General features: G+C 36.3%; 1 long non-coding RNA gene across 1 annotated transcript; it reads left to right on the top strand.

Moving 5' to 3' along the window:
- The first annotated feature begins 770 nt into the window (after positions 1 to 770).
- LOC122217006 lies at positions 771 to 14,744 on the top strand. Its single transcript, XR_006201245.1, has 4 exons — positions 771 to 867; positions 1,855 to 1,984; positions 13,966 to 14,183; positions 14,448 to 14,744. It is a non-coding gene; the product is annotated as an uncharacterized LOC122217006 (long non-coding RNA).
- Positions 14,745 to 15,824: the final 1,080 nt, after the last annotated feature.

The raw sequence follows: 15,824 nt of genomic DNA, 5'->3' as shown, positions 1-15,824 counted from the left end.
ACATTAATTTCGGAGGGTTGAAAAAACAAGAGTTTAATATTTTCAACTTATATAATATCTTCCCCAAAATATTTTTAAAAAAAAATTTTTTTTTAACATTTATTTATCTTTGAGACAGAGAGAGACAGAGCATGAACAGGGGAGGGGCAGAGAGAGAGGGAAACAGAATCTGAAACAGGCTCCAGGCTCTGAGCTGTCAGCACAGAGCCCGACGCGGGCCTCGAACTCACGGACTGTGAGATCATGACCTGAGCCGAAGTCGGAGGCTTAACCGACCAAGCCACCCAGGCGCCCCCAAAATATTTTTAAAGTGTAATTATGGGAGTCCTAGGGTCATCCTGAAGGTTGCAGACAGCTAGATAATTCTCAGTTACTGCCAGCAAGATAACCTCTCTGGAAATAGGTTCCATTTTGAATTCCAAAAGAACAGGTTGCCAATATTGCTTAGGCCAATAGAGGGTGATGAGACCTAGCCTGGATGCACCCTATACTGTGTATGTAGGGTTTTAGCCTGCCTGAAATACTGGTGTTAAATAATGTTAGCTGTGATTACCATGCTGTGGAAAGGAAGCAGAAACAGATTTGATCAGTGCCATGGCAGGGAAAAAAACTGATACTTAAATTAGTGAGCCCCAAATTTATATAGTCCTATAAAAAGCTAAACTGGCGACTAATTTCACTGCCAGTTTCTCGTGCTCTTCTAATCCAGGAAACAAAGAGCATAACACACACTCACTGTTGATCTCACTTTCAGTAAGGGAAACTATAATACTGATACTGGGGGGAAGACTTGTCACGACTGTTTAAAATGTTCTGCTTGACAGTAAAAGGAATGAACCATACGCAGAAAGGTGATTTGAACCCAAGGTAAGGTAACATGCTATATGACAAGGTTTGGCTATTTTTAGAAAGTGTTCTTCCAGAGCGCCTGGGTGGCTCAGTGGAGTAAGCCAGACTCTTGATTTCTGCCCAGTAATGGCCTCACAATTGGTGACAGCTATCACTGTCAGTGCAGAGGCTGCTTGGGATTCTCTCTGTCTGTCTGTCTCTCTCTCTCTCTCTGTCTGTCTCTCTCTTTCAATAAATAAATAAACATTAAAAAAAAGAAAATTTCACTCTAGAAATGAGGAAATAAATATATATACAATTGGACATAGAGTCCTGCAGCATGTTAGAGTGATTATTGAGAGAGGGAAAGAGAAAGAGAGGGAGGAAGGAAGGGAAAGAATTAAAGAATCTTCCCAACATAAATTCTGAATTGAGATGAGGGGAATGTGGAGGGGATGAAGGAGGTGAACTGTTTTGGAAGGTGAGTTTGGTTAGGAAACATAAGGAAATCAGTTTGAACAGATAACTTTTAATCTATTATTTTCCAGATAGGAGCAGGAACAGAAAGAGCCTTTCTTTTATTTTTTAAATATACTTTGAAGTATCTTATATTTTAAATATACTATTAAGGGTCTTTGTTTTATTGTATGTATGTATTTATTTATTGGAAAAAAGAAAGAACCCAGCATCTGATTGTTGAAGACTGTATAAAACCATTCTTTATTTAAACCATGTCCCTTTTATAAGGCCAGAACAAACTCAAACTTAATGATGTGTGGATTTTTTTTTCTAAACAACCTACTACACGATGACAAACATACAATAGAAAAAATTTGGTAAATCATTTGCGACTTTATCAAATTAACTTCAAATGTTCTTGGGTTTTTATGTTGTGTGAATGGAAACCATAGTTTAAATTGTTAACAAATATACTTCTTGATGCATTACTCAGTAGGAAGTCCTTCAGGAAAGTTACTTTGAAGGGCAAAGCAATGCTGCTAACCAATTTTGTTAACTTAATCCCAGGCTTTGCAATCGAGTGGAAAAATCAAGTGGAAGAAGAGCTTTCTCTTCAGCACAGGATTTAAAGAAGTAAAAATAAGGATGCCATTGAAGCTATTTCAGATGAATTCTAACGTACCTACTAAAGACCCAGGTCAGTTTGTGGGGGAAAATTGTTATATAATAACTAACATGCTTTAAAATCACTACAATATAAATTCATATTTCCTAAGTACTGGTTTATGCCATGTGGTGACACTCACAGCTACAACAGTAACATAAAATATTTCCAGAGGGGAAAAACAATGAGAAGTCTCAAGACCAGAACACTGTCGTGCAATGAAAGGAAGGTAGATCAAAACATACCATTTTCATATTTTAAAAGCTCCTAAAACTTGGATTTTCCTGTAACCAAAAAAGGTAACCTCCTGATCAGCTCATACACAGTCTTGTATCAATTTCTGTGTACCTCTCACACTCTTCATATTTGATTTCACTCTTTTGGATGCCAGCAAAAATCTTCCCTAAAATCAAAAACAGTGCAAAATTTCTTTTCCAAACAGTACAGCTTGAAAACTTGAAGGGTCACAGTGCCCTCTAGTGACCCATTGATAAGACCAACTTTTATTTCAGTCTCCGAGAACAAAATGTTGGAGTCTTACACATTTTCAGCGAGTTTTTTTTTTCCACACATATTTATAAATGCCATTTTCTACTTCTGATGGGGGAAAGTGTAAGTTACAATCAATTAGCTACACAGTACACTGGAGAATGACTCCCTTTCTTGTCCAGTGCTCCCACGGTTACATTGTATCTGGAGGGGAAAAAAAGGCTTAATTCCAATCAATCCTACAAATCAACATACTGTACATTAATATATACAAATGTAAAATTCTTAATTGAGACTTGTGATAAGGACAGGTTTGTGGCGCTCTAGAGCTGTATTACAGTCCCAAATTTGTCCATGCCTGACAATGAGACCAGTGCTAAGGAATTTGATCCCACTGAACCTCACTTTTCTTCCTCTATAAATGAAAAAAGGGTGGCAGTATTGGTGCGGATGCAGGGAAATGGACTATAAACATTTCTAGTGGGAGCACTGATTCTACAGCTTTTCTGGAGGGAAAAATATGGCAATAATTCTCTAACAATTTTGTAAGTACAGTGGCAATAACTCTCAAAAACCAGAAGATTCCCAATGTACTTCGCCTTAATGCCAGAATAATGGCCAATATTGAACTCCTGCTCAGTTCCATATACTGTCTGAAGTGCTCTAAGTAGATTTGCTCATTTAATGCTCACAAAAATTCTGTAAGGTTGTACTAATACTTAACCACATTTTACATATCAGGGAACCAAGACACTAAAATTTGCCCAACTTTATAAAATCAATAGTTGGATAAAAACCCAGGCTGTATGGTTCAGAGTCCATGCTGCAAACTATTACACTATACTTCTAGAACTTCATCTTCTGAGAAATTATCCTAAGAAAATTATCGAGGATTTACACAAAGAATTTTCAATCAGGGTGTTAATCTCAGCATCATTTCTAATAGGAAAAAAAATGGAAAATAACCTAACTGACCAAAAATAGGGCATTCATTGAAATGATTATGTTAAAGACAAGCCATTGACTCTGGGTTCTTTTTTTTTTTTTTTTAATTTTTTTATGTTTATTTATTTTTGAGAGAGAGTGTGAGCAGGGGAGGGACAGAAAGAGGGAGACACAGAATCCAAAGCAGACTCCAGACTTTGAGCTGTCGCACAGAGCCTGACACAGGGCTCAAACTCATGAGATCATGACCTGAGCCAAAGTCAGACAAGACCATGACCTGAGCCACCCAGGTGCCCCAAACTCTGTGATCCTAAAGAACCAATAACATGAAAAATGTTCCCAAATATATTAAGTGAAATAGCAGATTAGAGACATACTACATTCATATATGTATAGTGCACTCCCATTTTTTAAAGAAATATATATTTAAGAACAAGGAAGGAAAATTGCCAATGTATAAATAATAATTGTGAACATAGCATAACATACAGAGAAGATGAATCACTATGTTGCACAACTGACACTAATGTAAATTGTCAAAGATACTCAAATTTAAAAGTTATAATAATAATGTGTAGACAGTGGTGAGAATGGAGGTAACAATTTTTATTTTCTTATTTTTTCTTTTTTATGTCCATTTTCCAAATTTTCTATAATTAATTCTAAAAATATTTTATATTTTTAAGAAATTAAGGTTCACTTTTTTTTTAACTTTTGCAAAATTTTATTTTAAAATTGGAAAGTTTTGGGCGCCTGAGTGGCTCAGTTGGTTAAGCATCCTACTCTTGATATCGGGTCAGGTCATGATCTCACCATCGTGGGATCAAGCCCCGTGTCAGGCTCCACACTGTGTGGACCCTGCTTGAGATTCTCTCTCTCTCCCTCTGCCCCTCTCCCCTGCTTTCATGCTCTCTCTCTCTAAAAAAGAAAAAAGTTGGAAGTTTTTGAGTTTTAAGCTTTTGCTTTTGACCACTACTTTTCCATTTTTGCACTTGCTATTTTATTTTACTTCCAGTATAGTTAACATACAGTGTTATGTTAGTTTCAGGTGTGCAACAAAGTGATTCAACAATTCCATACATCATCCAGTGCTCACTGCAACAAGTGCACTCCTGGGTTGCATGCGTGGCTCAGTCGGTAGAGCATGCAACTCTTGGTCTCACGGTTATGAGTTCAAGCCCACATTGGGTGTTGAGCCTTCAAAAAAAACAAGTGCACTCCTTAATCCCCATCACCTATTTCCCCCAACAGGGAAATGCAAATCAAAACTATAATAAGCTATCACCTCACACCTGTCAGAATGGCTAAAATTAACAACACAGGAAACAACAGGTGTTGGCAAGGATGTGGAGAAAAAGGAACCCTCTTGCACTGTTGGTGGGAATGCAAACTGGTGCAGCCACTGCAGAAAATAGTATGGAGATTCCTAAAAAAAAAATTAAAAAGGCACTACTCTACAATCCAATAATCACACTACTGGGTATTTACCTAAAAAGTACAAAAACACTATGTCAAAGGGATAAGTGCACCCCTATGTTTATAGCAGCATTATTTACAATAGCTAAATTATGGAAGCAACCAAGTATCTATTGATAGATGAATGGATAAAGAAGATGTGGTACACAGACACACACATGCACACTGGAATATTACTCAGCCATAAAAAAAAAGAATGAAATCTTACCATTTGCAATGACATGAATGGAGCTGGAGAGTACCATGCTACATGAAACAAGTCAATCAGAGACAAATACCATATGATTTCACTCATATGTGGAGTTTAAGAAGCAAAACAAACAAGCAAGAGAAAAAAAGAGAGAAGCCAAAAAACAGACTCTTAACTATTGAGAACTGATGGTTACCAGAGGGAAGACTGGTGGCTGAATGAGTAAAAATATTTTATTTTTAATGAGAAGTTCAGGCCAAATGTGCTCTAAGATGCTTTCTAGCTCTAAATATTTATTATTTTGAAATAAGAAATAGAGAATAGTCATGAATTTTAGAACTAGAAGGAGAAAATATTTACCATCCCTCCAGAGGTTTCCATATCTGTTTGATTCTCAGAATCACCTGGACTAATCAAAGACAAACTTCTTGCCTCCCTCTTTTTCCAATCCAAATCACCTGAGGATGAGGCCCCGGTGATTCTTATGAGCTGACAGTGTGGGAAACGACTAATTTATTCCCATTGCATCATTTCAATCATCTGGCACATAAGCAGCACTCTTAAAGCCAAATGCGAACCAGAGCCTTCATATACTGTTGGCTATTATAAGCAATCCAATTGCTATTGACAAATTTCAAGTTCAAGTTCAATTTTTTTTGAATTTTCTTGAGAAAAAATGAATCTTAAACAATAAATTTACTAATAAAAAAATTTTAGCCATAAAATAATGTACTCAGACCTACCAACAATGAGCAGAGTGAAGGTATTATTACCTATATTCATTGCAAATAGCTTGTTCACATGTTTCGACTACATTCCTATTTAAAGGAATCAAAATTTCTTAGAGCTCACACAACACAAAATCAGATCCAAACATAGTATTTTTGATACTGTGGGCAGCAGGTTGGGGAGGATGGAGCTAATGCAACAAGAAGTTCTGTTTTAAGGAAAAGATTGTCCAAAGCCTTCTCGATAGTCCTTAGTTGCACAGAGTAAGGAAAAGCCACTCTGGATACAGTGAAAACATTTATAAATAGAGAAGGAGAGACTCTTGCAAAATCTTCCTTGAATTTCCAGAATTTTACTCTTAGAGCAGCAATTTTTATTTGTGGTACAGTAACCTGTCTCAAATTGATGGTACAAAGAATTAGTTACATTAACTCACAGGAGATTTGCATCACCAGAATCTATTTTATCCAAGCCACAGACCTGATTGCCTGGTATACCCATCTCACTTTGTGCATCAAGACATCTTCCAGGTGTCCCCCAGCAGGAAACAGGGAGATAACTACTAATCTAAAAAATTATAGGCAAATAAAAATGGAAAATAGGATGGCTCATATCTTATTCCTGCCATTTAAAGGAATAACTCCTGATGTACCAGTCTTGACAAAAAACATACATACACACCCTCACAAAACATTTAAAAATAAAAACCAAGACCAATGTTGAATTTAAAACTCGGTGAAAATAGTCCAGCAATAGTGAGTATTGAGGCAACATGAATTGTGGATACCATGTGCTGTTGCTTTGATTGCTTGGATGACTCATCAGAGAACACCCTCCCCCAAGCCTTAACTGCAAACTGCTTCAATTCCCTTACCTGAGCTTTCACTCTGCTTTCTTAGAGTTCTGGAAAATGTTCTACTCAAGGCAGCAAGTACACATATAGCCCAGATGAACTATAATTAAGGTGGCAAGAAACCAAGGAAAAGAGAAAGCAGTATTAGTTCAATTGTTTCCTTTGCACAGGGAGCAGATGGACTCCAAGGTCCAATAACCCTTTTGTACCTCAGCTAAGGCTGACAATACATCATTATACTCAGATGGGAGCAAGAAGAAGGTGCCTAGCAACTGGACTTGGAATGCTTGAGCTTTTGTCAATGTACGTCATAATCTTAATATTAAACAGGCTTGCTCTCATTTGCCAGTCATCACCTCATTTTATGTTTTTCAAACACAAGAAGATTAAACAGTCTTTCCTGAAAGTACTTTAGCCCCTTAGATATAGAACAGTAGTAGTATTTGAGTCTCCCCTTATAAATGTATATGTAAAACTGCCATGAGTCTCAGTGGAAATTATATAAGTTGGAGGGCCTACCATGGGTAACATTTTCATTAGCCACAGTATGCACATAACCCAGGGTCTTTTTGGAATTTGGATACCAAGAACTATTCCTTGGACCCCATTGTGTTTGTGTGCTTTATATACATAAGAAGTTATTAGAACTTCTATTTCTATTTAGATTTATCTTTTGCTTCTTTAATCTCTTTGTCTATATTGTAAAATATAGACATATGTATGTATATATACATATATATATATATAATCTTATAATGAAAATAAAATATGTGTTTGGGGTTGTGTGGTCAAAAATTTTAGATGTCTAGATAATGTTATGTGATCACATAGTTCATGAAGGGTAATAAGGAAAGAATTAAGAAAAGGAGGAGACCTGAGAATGAATCAAAATCATTAGACCATCAGTGGACCAACCACATGCCCTTCTCACAATGCAGCACTGGGTGAGAATTCTATAAGTAACATATGATCAGGGCACCTGGGTGGCTCAGTTGGTTAAGTGTCTGACTCTTGGTTTTCGCTCAGGTCAAAGTCTCATGGTTCACAGTATCAAGTCCCGCTTTGGGCTCTGTGCTGACATCATGGAGCCTGCCTGGGATTCCCTCTCTCCCTCTCTCTGTGCCCCTCCCTCATTCTCTCTCTCTCTCTGTCTCAAAATAAATAAACTTTAAAAAAACATATGGGCAAGAGGATGGCAATCATTTTTCTCCAATATCCTACTGTGATGTCTAATTATATCAATATAGGAGGAAGACAGAGCCTGTTCATCTTTCATTTTACTCGATAAAGAAAAAAATATTGGAGAAAATTAATTTCTGGCAGGAAACCCAGAAATATTGGTTGGAGATATAAATAACATACCCTATCCTTAGATCCCAGATAAAGAGCTTCACATACAACTCACATTGTCCTAGCTTTCTCACTGCAGATCCCAATGAAAAAATAAGGAAGATAGTTATATAAACAATAAATCTGAGTTATCACTGAGCTCTTGCAAATCTTTTTGACAACAACAAAAAAGGAATAAAAATGCTTCCAGCAGAATTATCCTTAACTATGATAAAAAATATATAACCAAGTATGTTATTCTTAATAGGATTCATCCTCCCCAACATGGATAATTGGAGTCTAGAATAACTTCAAAGAGGAGAGAATTAGATTTTCTGGACCACATAGTTCTCATCAACTCAGAAGAGAGAGGAAATGTCCCAGTACAAATCTAACTTGGAAGAGAAATTTTTTCCCAACATTACATTGATGAATGTTGGTCTAATATAATATCTTCTCCATTCTTCTGACAATGCTATACTTTCCTACCATATAACAACCTCCAGTGAGAAAAGTTGTGAGTGTCCACCTCATCCTTATCTTCTCCCTATCCTTTGATATGTCATCATATACTTGGAAGATCTCGAATTAAATAAATGTTACCAGGGGCCATAAAATAGTGCAGAGAAAAAAATGTGATAAAAGCAGATGTACTATAAAACAATTAGTTGAGACAAAGAAGAAACAAAGAGAAAGTCATTTTAACCAGGCCATTCAAGGCTTCCCTCTTGAGTGGATAATGTCATATTCCTGCTTTAAACACAAAGAGAGGTTTGATTGTTTTCTGCCTAAACTTTCACAGTATATCATTACACTTTTTCAAGATTGATGTTAAAGTTCTGCAAGATATAATATTGTAGAAATATTTTTTTGAGAGAGAGAGAAACTGCACATGCACACAAGTGGGGACGGTGCAAAGGGGGAAAGAGACACAGAGAGAAAGAATCTTAAGCAGACTCCACACTCAGCATGGAGCACAACACAGGGCTCAATGTCACAACCTTGAGATCATGACCTGAGCCAAAATTAAGAATCAGGCACTTAACCAACTGAGCCTCCTAGGTGCCCCTAATATTTTAGAATTTTTTATGTAAAGGAATAAAAGTAGCCAAAGATCCTTCTCCAAGGTCCTAATTTCAGCTGGACAATTGACTTCCTGTGGAGCACTGAGAAAGTGGTTTAACCTTTCCAGGCCAAGGCCATGCCCTTCTTATTGGTAAAATGGAGCTAAATATCTTCCTATACTTTCCTCATAAATTGTTTTGAAATTCAAACATGGAACTGGGAAGTTTTGAACCATTTTATTATTTTTTTCACCCCAAAGATAAAAAGGAATCATCCCTCCAATGAAGGAAATACATGAAATCTACAGGATTAAGCCATTTTAGATGCTTAAATGTACAGCATTCTTAAAAAGTAACCTCAAACCTTCAGCTCTGGATAACCTCTCACAATTGAGCCACTGTTTTAATACATTCTTATAATGCCAAGGTTTTAGAAAAGAGAGTAAAAATACCTTCTTTGGGCAATTTGTGTGCAAATGAAACAGCCTATTAAAGATTGCCTCAATGAGAATGTGTAAACACTGGTCTTGGCCACAAAGAAACAATTTCCTGGGGCAAACTTCATGGTCTGATTTCCCAGAAATACCCTGGAAAATGAACAGAAGGAAACGCCTCATACTGCTTTGTCTGTAGCCACAAAATATACACAGAGGGTCCCACCCAGCCGAAATTTAACCCTGTGCCCCCCAAAAAGGACAAAAGTAATAACAAGTCACATAATGAGGCCATTGTGCATGTAAAAATAGTATCTACACTACCTACGCATGAAGGCCAATATAATTATGGTCTAAGAAACTAAGTTACTTCAGAGTGGAAATATGAACAGGTGCCCTATGATAATACTTTCTAGGTAAGAACCATTCAAGGATACCTCTTCTCCCATCAGCTCTACTTAGTTTAAATCCATCAGAGGGAGGAATAATAGGATAGTACTTGCTAATTTATTCAATTTAGAATGGACCTATGCGAACATTTGCAAGAACCTATCAAATATTAATTTTTTTAAAAAGCTGTCATTTTTTGTAACTGTCAATCTAATAGAAGAGGGTTTAGAACAAATCACTCAGGGAATAGTCTATTCTTGTATGTTTAACAATATCTCCACAACTATCTTATGTCTAAAATCAGGCCATCAATGTCTTTCTATTCTACTCCCATCCCATCAAACCAGATTACTGCCAAGATTAGTCACTTCTGTAAGCAGATTTGAAACTACAGACTGAACATAGACCTCTCTCTCCTTATTCTCAATTGATCAACATTCCTTTTAAATAGTTTAGAAATGCCTCTCCCGTTCCTCTGCCACTATCATGGTTCCAGCCTTTGGAATCTTTCTCTGATTGTTTCCAACCTTACCTTTCCACCACTAGTTCTCAACACTGGTTGCATTTTAGAATTATCTCAAAATATTTGAAAAATACCCATATCTTTTACACAAATATCTCTAGAGGGTAAGATCTTGTTGCTTCCCTTCTTCACTCAAAATAAAAAGAACTTTTAGTGTAGAGATATATGAAATTAATGTTATTATCTTTAAATGGGAATACTTTATAGTAATATTTATGTTCATATTATCAGAGGATTCACAAGTATTTATGGTCCCTGAGTAAATGCCTGTGCCATTTATTTTGTCCAAGAAATTTTTCTTCGCCCAAAATTACCCACAAGTTACAGATTGCTATAACTGAGTTAAGAATAGTTATTGTTATTATATGATGTAATTGAAAAAGCACATAACTAGGGGATTTGAAATTTAATTATGATTCTTGGTTAAGTTATTTACTCTGCTAAGCATACATTTCTTTTTTAAAAAATGGGAATAATGGGGCACCTGGATAGCTCAGTGGGTTAAGCGTCCAACTTCACCTCAGGTCATGATCTCACAGTCTGTGAGTTCAAGCCCCTCATTGGGCTCTTCTGTCAGCTCAGAGCCTGGAGCCTGCTTCAGATTCTGTGTCTCCCTCTCTCTCTACCCCTCCTCCACTCACACTCTGTCTGTCTCTCTCTCAAAAAATAAATAAACATTAAAAACAATTCTAAAAGGGGCTCCTGGGTGGCTCAGTTGGTCAAGACTCTGATTTTGGCTCAGGTCATGATCTCGCAGTTCATGGGTTCAAGCCCCACGTCAGGTTCTGTGCTGACAGTTCAGAGCCTGGAGCCTGCTTCAGACTCTCTGTCGCCCTCTCTCTCTGCTCCTCCCCTGCTCGCTCATTCTCTCAATCTCTCTCTCTTTCTCTCTCTCTCTCTCTCTCTCCCTCCCTCCCTCCCTCACAAAAATAAATAAAAATTAAACATTTTTTTAATTATAAACATTGTGAATAATAATATTGTCCCTACATACCTCAAAGAATTATTGTCAAGAGTAAATGAGACAATATATATGAAAACGTATGAATAGCTACAAATCCCAAATGCTCTCCTCTTGAGTATAAACTGAATAAACTATAAGCCCTTAGATTAATTCTAGTTTGTTATAAGTAAATATTGCAAGTTAAGCAATATTCTAAAAAAAAAAAGAAAATGTATTTTTCAAGAGAGTTATTGTCTCTGTTATCACTTATACTTACTGTATACTAGAGGCAGCCCTCTATTTAAAGAAACTATAAGTCAGAGTATGTGGAACCCCTCTCAGGCTGCCAGCACTTTCTCCGTCATCTGTAATCACTCCCTACTGTCCTTGGCAAGCCCTCCGTAAATCTGCAAATAATTCCCACTCCCTAATTTCAAAGACAAGAAAAAGCCGGCCAACCAACAGGTAAATTGCCAGCCATCTCTTGCTTCTACATTGGTTCTTCAGGCCTGGTTATCCCCTAAACTCTCTTGCAAAGTAGGCTGAGGGTAAATACAGGAGAAACTGCTGCTGAGGGTGAGGGTGCTCGTATCTGCCAAGAGTACATCCTCATGTGTTGGCTTGTAAGAAACAAGAGTGTGTCTAAATATAAATTCATATGATGGAATTGAATGAGTGCAAGGGGAAGACAGAGAGCCAAGACTAGTTTCAGTCCAAAGCCACACCATAGACACTCAGATAGATTTAAATCTGCCTTGGATCCTAGGTCTCCACTTGAAGATTAATGTAGACTACCACCTGATTCAGAGGCCATAAGAATAGTTCAAAGGACCCAAAGGGATTTCTAATAATATCCAAATATACCATATATATCCTAGTTAAGTTCAAATCCCACAAGATCTTAGTAAAACAAACAAACAGCAACAAGCTCTTTTTGTAAAACAGTATCCACTTGTATCAAACCTCTTTATCCTAGATATGTAGAAACATGGGCAAGTTTTAACAATAATCCAATACATGATCCTGAATACAAATTTAGAGGATTCTTCAATTAAACTGTATTTAAATGTAATATTCATTTAATTCTTACCCAGCTGATTATTTACTGAGAAATTATTTATTTGATTATGTTGAAGATATTGCACTAAACTTTCACTTGGCAAAATTCATCTTTTTTTATCAAAGAGTTTACAATATAGTATTATTTCTCAACCATTTGGAGTTGTTGAATCTTTTGAAAATCTGATTAAAGATACAGCTGCTCTTACCAGAAATACACAAATACACGTAAAATTTGCATCAGTTTTAAGGGCTGGAGTCTATCCAATGGTTACTAGGAGCACTTAACACTCAAGAAAAAATAAGAATGGAAGTAATACAAAGTAGCATAATATTACAGCAATAAGATCTACTATAAGAGCTTAGACCAATGAGCATTTATTTAGGTGTAAAATGCTCAGGTAAGTATTCATGATCGACACTTAGAGGTTTGACCTTGAAGGATAAGTAGGACTTTGCCAGACAGAAGTAGGGATGGGAGACAACATTCAAGACCACAGGGATGACATAAATGTATGAATCACATAAATGTATGAATGTTAGCCATGTCCAAACAAGAAAAATGTTAAAGTCCCACTAGAAAGTTTGGATTTAATCTTATAAGTAATACCAAGTCATTAATGTTTATTAAGCAGAGAGAGATCAGAATGGTGCATTAGAAAAATTACCCTACTGATGATAAAGTGGTGTTGATAAAGATTGAAGATAGAGAGAAGGTTATTGCAATGGTATAAGCAAGAAGTAATGAGTCAAGGGCAGTAAGGCTCATATAACGATACTTCAGAGGTAGAGCCAAGCAAAATTGGCCTTTCATTAAAATGTGGAGAATTTAGTAAGAGAAGGGATCAGAGGTGATTACAAAGGTATCTCTTTTTAAATGTTAGGAAATACAGGAAATGAAGCACATTTTGAGCGAAAGATCTTTTTATTTAGGGCAGATTGAGTTTAAGCTATTAATTATTCCTGAAAATAAAAGATTTTACCTATGAATCTATATCCATCAGAACACTAATAGTATTAATAACTACAATATTAAAAGAAAACAGACTAAACAAAATCCTGAGACTCTATCAGGAAATTGAACAACCGTCCAAGAGAATTTTCAACGTTTATTCAAACAGGTAGGAATCCAGTGATTGGTTTACAACTCATATCACATTTCCAAGTCCCAGCCTCTTTAATGTTATACTTTGCAACATAAAGAGATTAATCTACAGTGTGTAAAAACAGAAGGTGTGCCAATATTCAGCAAATAGCAGAAATAAGCAATGTTGCCAACCTCATCAAAACCATTGATTTTTTCCGAAGAGACAGAATCTCACCAAATGAGTTGGGCAACAGTTACTTGTCAACAGCAGGCAGCAGAACTTTGATCAGAAACCAGCTTCCTGCCACAGACTCAGCCCTGTCATAATAGATTAAGACCTAAATTGGACATTAAGACCTAAAAGAGACCATCTCGTGCAAACTTTCTTGAGTAAACAAACAAACAAACAAACAAAACTAATGCTCGTGGATATTAAGGAAGTCACTTTGGTAATAAACAACAGAACTAAAACTAGAATTTTTGTCTCCTGACTCCCATTTCAGGTGTGCTTTCCTCAGCCCCATATTTTCAAATGTTTCTTTGAGTCATGAATCCAGTGGACTTGGAGTTAACCTATGTCCCACAGAGCAGGCCTTGGGAGAATACTGAGCTGCCATACTGATGGATTATTGGGGCTGCTTCCAAAGCTATTTGGACAGAACCTCTCAAGCATCTGGCTGAGCTGAGTGATGAGTGGCTACACACATGTGTGCTTACTGAGGTAAGGTTAGAAAGGGGAAATGGCTTCTTCACAGTTGCCCTCCACTCTCCTTTTTCTGCATTTCTTTCCCAAGAGTGGTTGCTAAGAGATCTGATATCACGGGACTCCATGTCCTCTGCCCTCCAGCCTGCCCTTCTCTTGCACTGAGCCTCATGCCCCCAAATTATCTTTCCCTATTCTTTCCTTGAGAGATTTCTAGTACTTTAAAATTGTTACTCTAAGGAGTAAAGAAGCAATGTAATGAAAATTGTGTTTGAATTTCAGAGTTTGGGAAGCTATAATGAAAGAGCCCCTTCACCACACTGTTACAGGAGCAGAAACCAAATGCATTATCAATAATGGCCAGAAAATCAGACTCTGGGAGCAGCACACAAGAATCTGTTCAACAAACCCTACAGGGGATTCTAATGCTCTGAAAGATTAGAAAACCTCTAATATAATATTATGCAAATTGTTTTCCCTGAGATTACATTTTGGATGTCCATTTCAATAGCTGATCTAAAACTTTTAAATAGGAAAAAGGCAACACAAACTGCTGGAGACTGAATGTGACAAAGCAAGTACTGGAACTAAAAGGTTTTGGAGATTTAATCTAGCATCCTGTTTCTCATGCAGAAGAATGCCTCATGCATTGCAGAAATTTCCCAATGTTGCACATTCATGGAAAGAAATGTTAAATATATTTTTTTATTTTTCCCATCTTTTTTCTTTAGATTGCAGACAGAGAGTAAAATTCCAAATTTATACATATAAGTGTGTGTGTGTGTGTGTGTATATAAATAAATATATATATATATATATATATATATATACCAATTTCAACTTAATTCCTAAAGGAGAAAAAAGAGACTAAATGTAGACAAAATTTGATAACCAATTTACCCTTCATATGCTAAATCCTTAACTTGTTCTCTGCTTAGGTGCCAAACAAGGATTTATGTGTCCAAAAATATTCAACTCACTTGACACTTTACATTAAGAAAAAACAGCAGGCTTCTCATTCAGTGAGACTCTGCTCCATGGCTATTTATAAATGAAGTAGAATAACAAATCATTAGGACATGTTTGAGATTGGGGAGGGAAAGGCATGAATAACTACTGTTAGTATATTTCATGTGTCAGTCTACTATCTCAGCATTTATAAAGCCCACAGGAGGAAATTTTTTTGATATTTCTTTCCAGTTAAAACCAGCTGGTAAAATTTATAGCTTTTTTGGTTCATAGAAAACTATGGCCTTTGTAAAGGAAGGGTGTTAGGCTTCAAGTAAGTAAAAGAGTAAATGATATTATCAAAAAAAAATACTACTTTTCAACTTATTTTATATTGGCTCTATATCACAGTCTAATTTCAATGTTTCTCCAGAACCTGCTAAAATAGAAAAAGAAATCATATTGGAAAATTAGATTAGTCTTACAGAATGAATATCTCAAGAAGGAACAGTTTTTCTGTGTTAGATGCAGCTGTGTTTAGATGAAGTCAAGTTGTACCTGCACACAAATGTTCCTTAACAAAACATCGTACTTACTAAGATGAATCTTACTCAGCAAGATCTGTTATATCTTGCTCTATATCAACTCTGAATATTATCTATTACATGGAATGTTTTTTCCATACAATAGACACTAAGAAAATAGAAAAAG

This window comes from Panthera leo, chromosome B1, assembly GCF_018350215.1.
Source record: "Panthera leo isolate Ple1 chromosome B1, P.leo_Ple1_pat1.1, whole genome shotgun sequence".
NCBI classification, from domain to species: domain Eukaryota; kingdom Metazoa; phylum Chordata; class Mammalia; order Carnivora; family Felidae; genus Panthera; species Panthera leo.
This window is presented reverse-complemented; position numbering and strand designations above follow the sequence as displayed.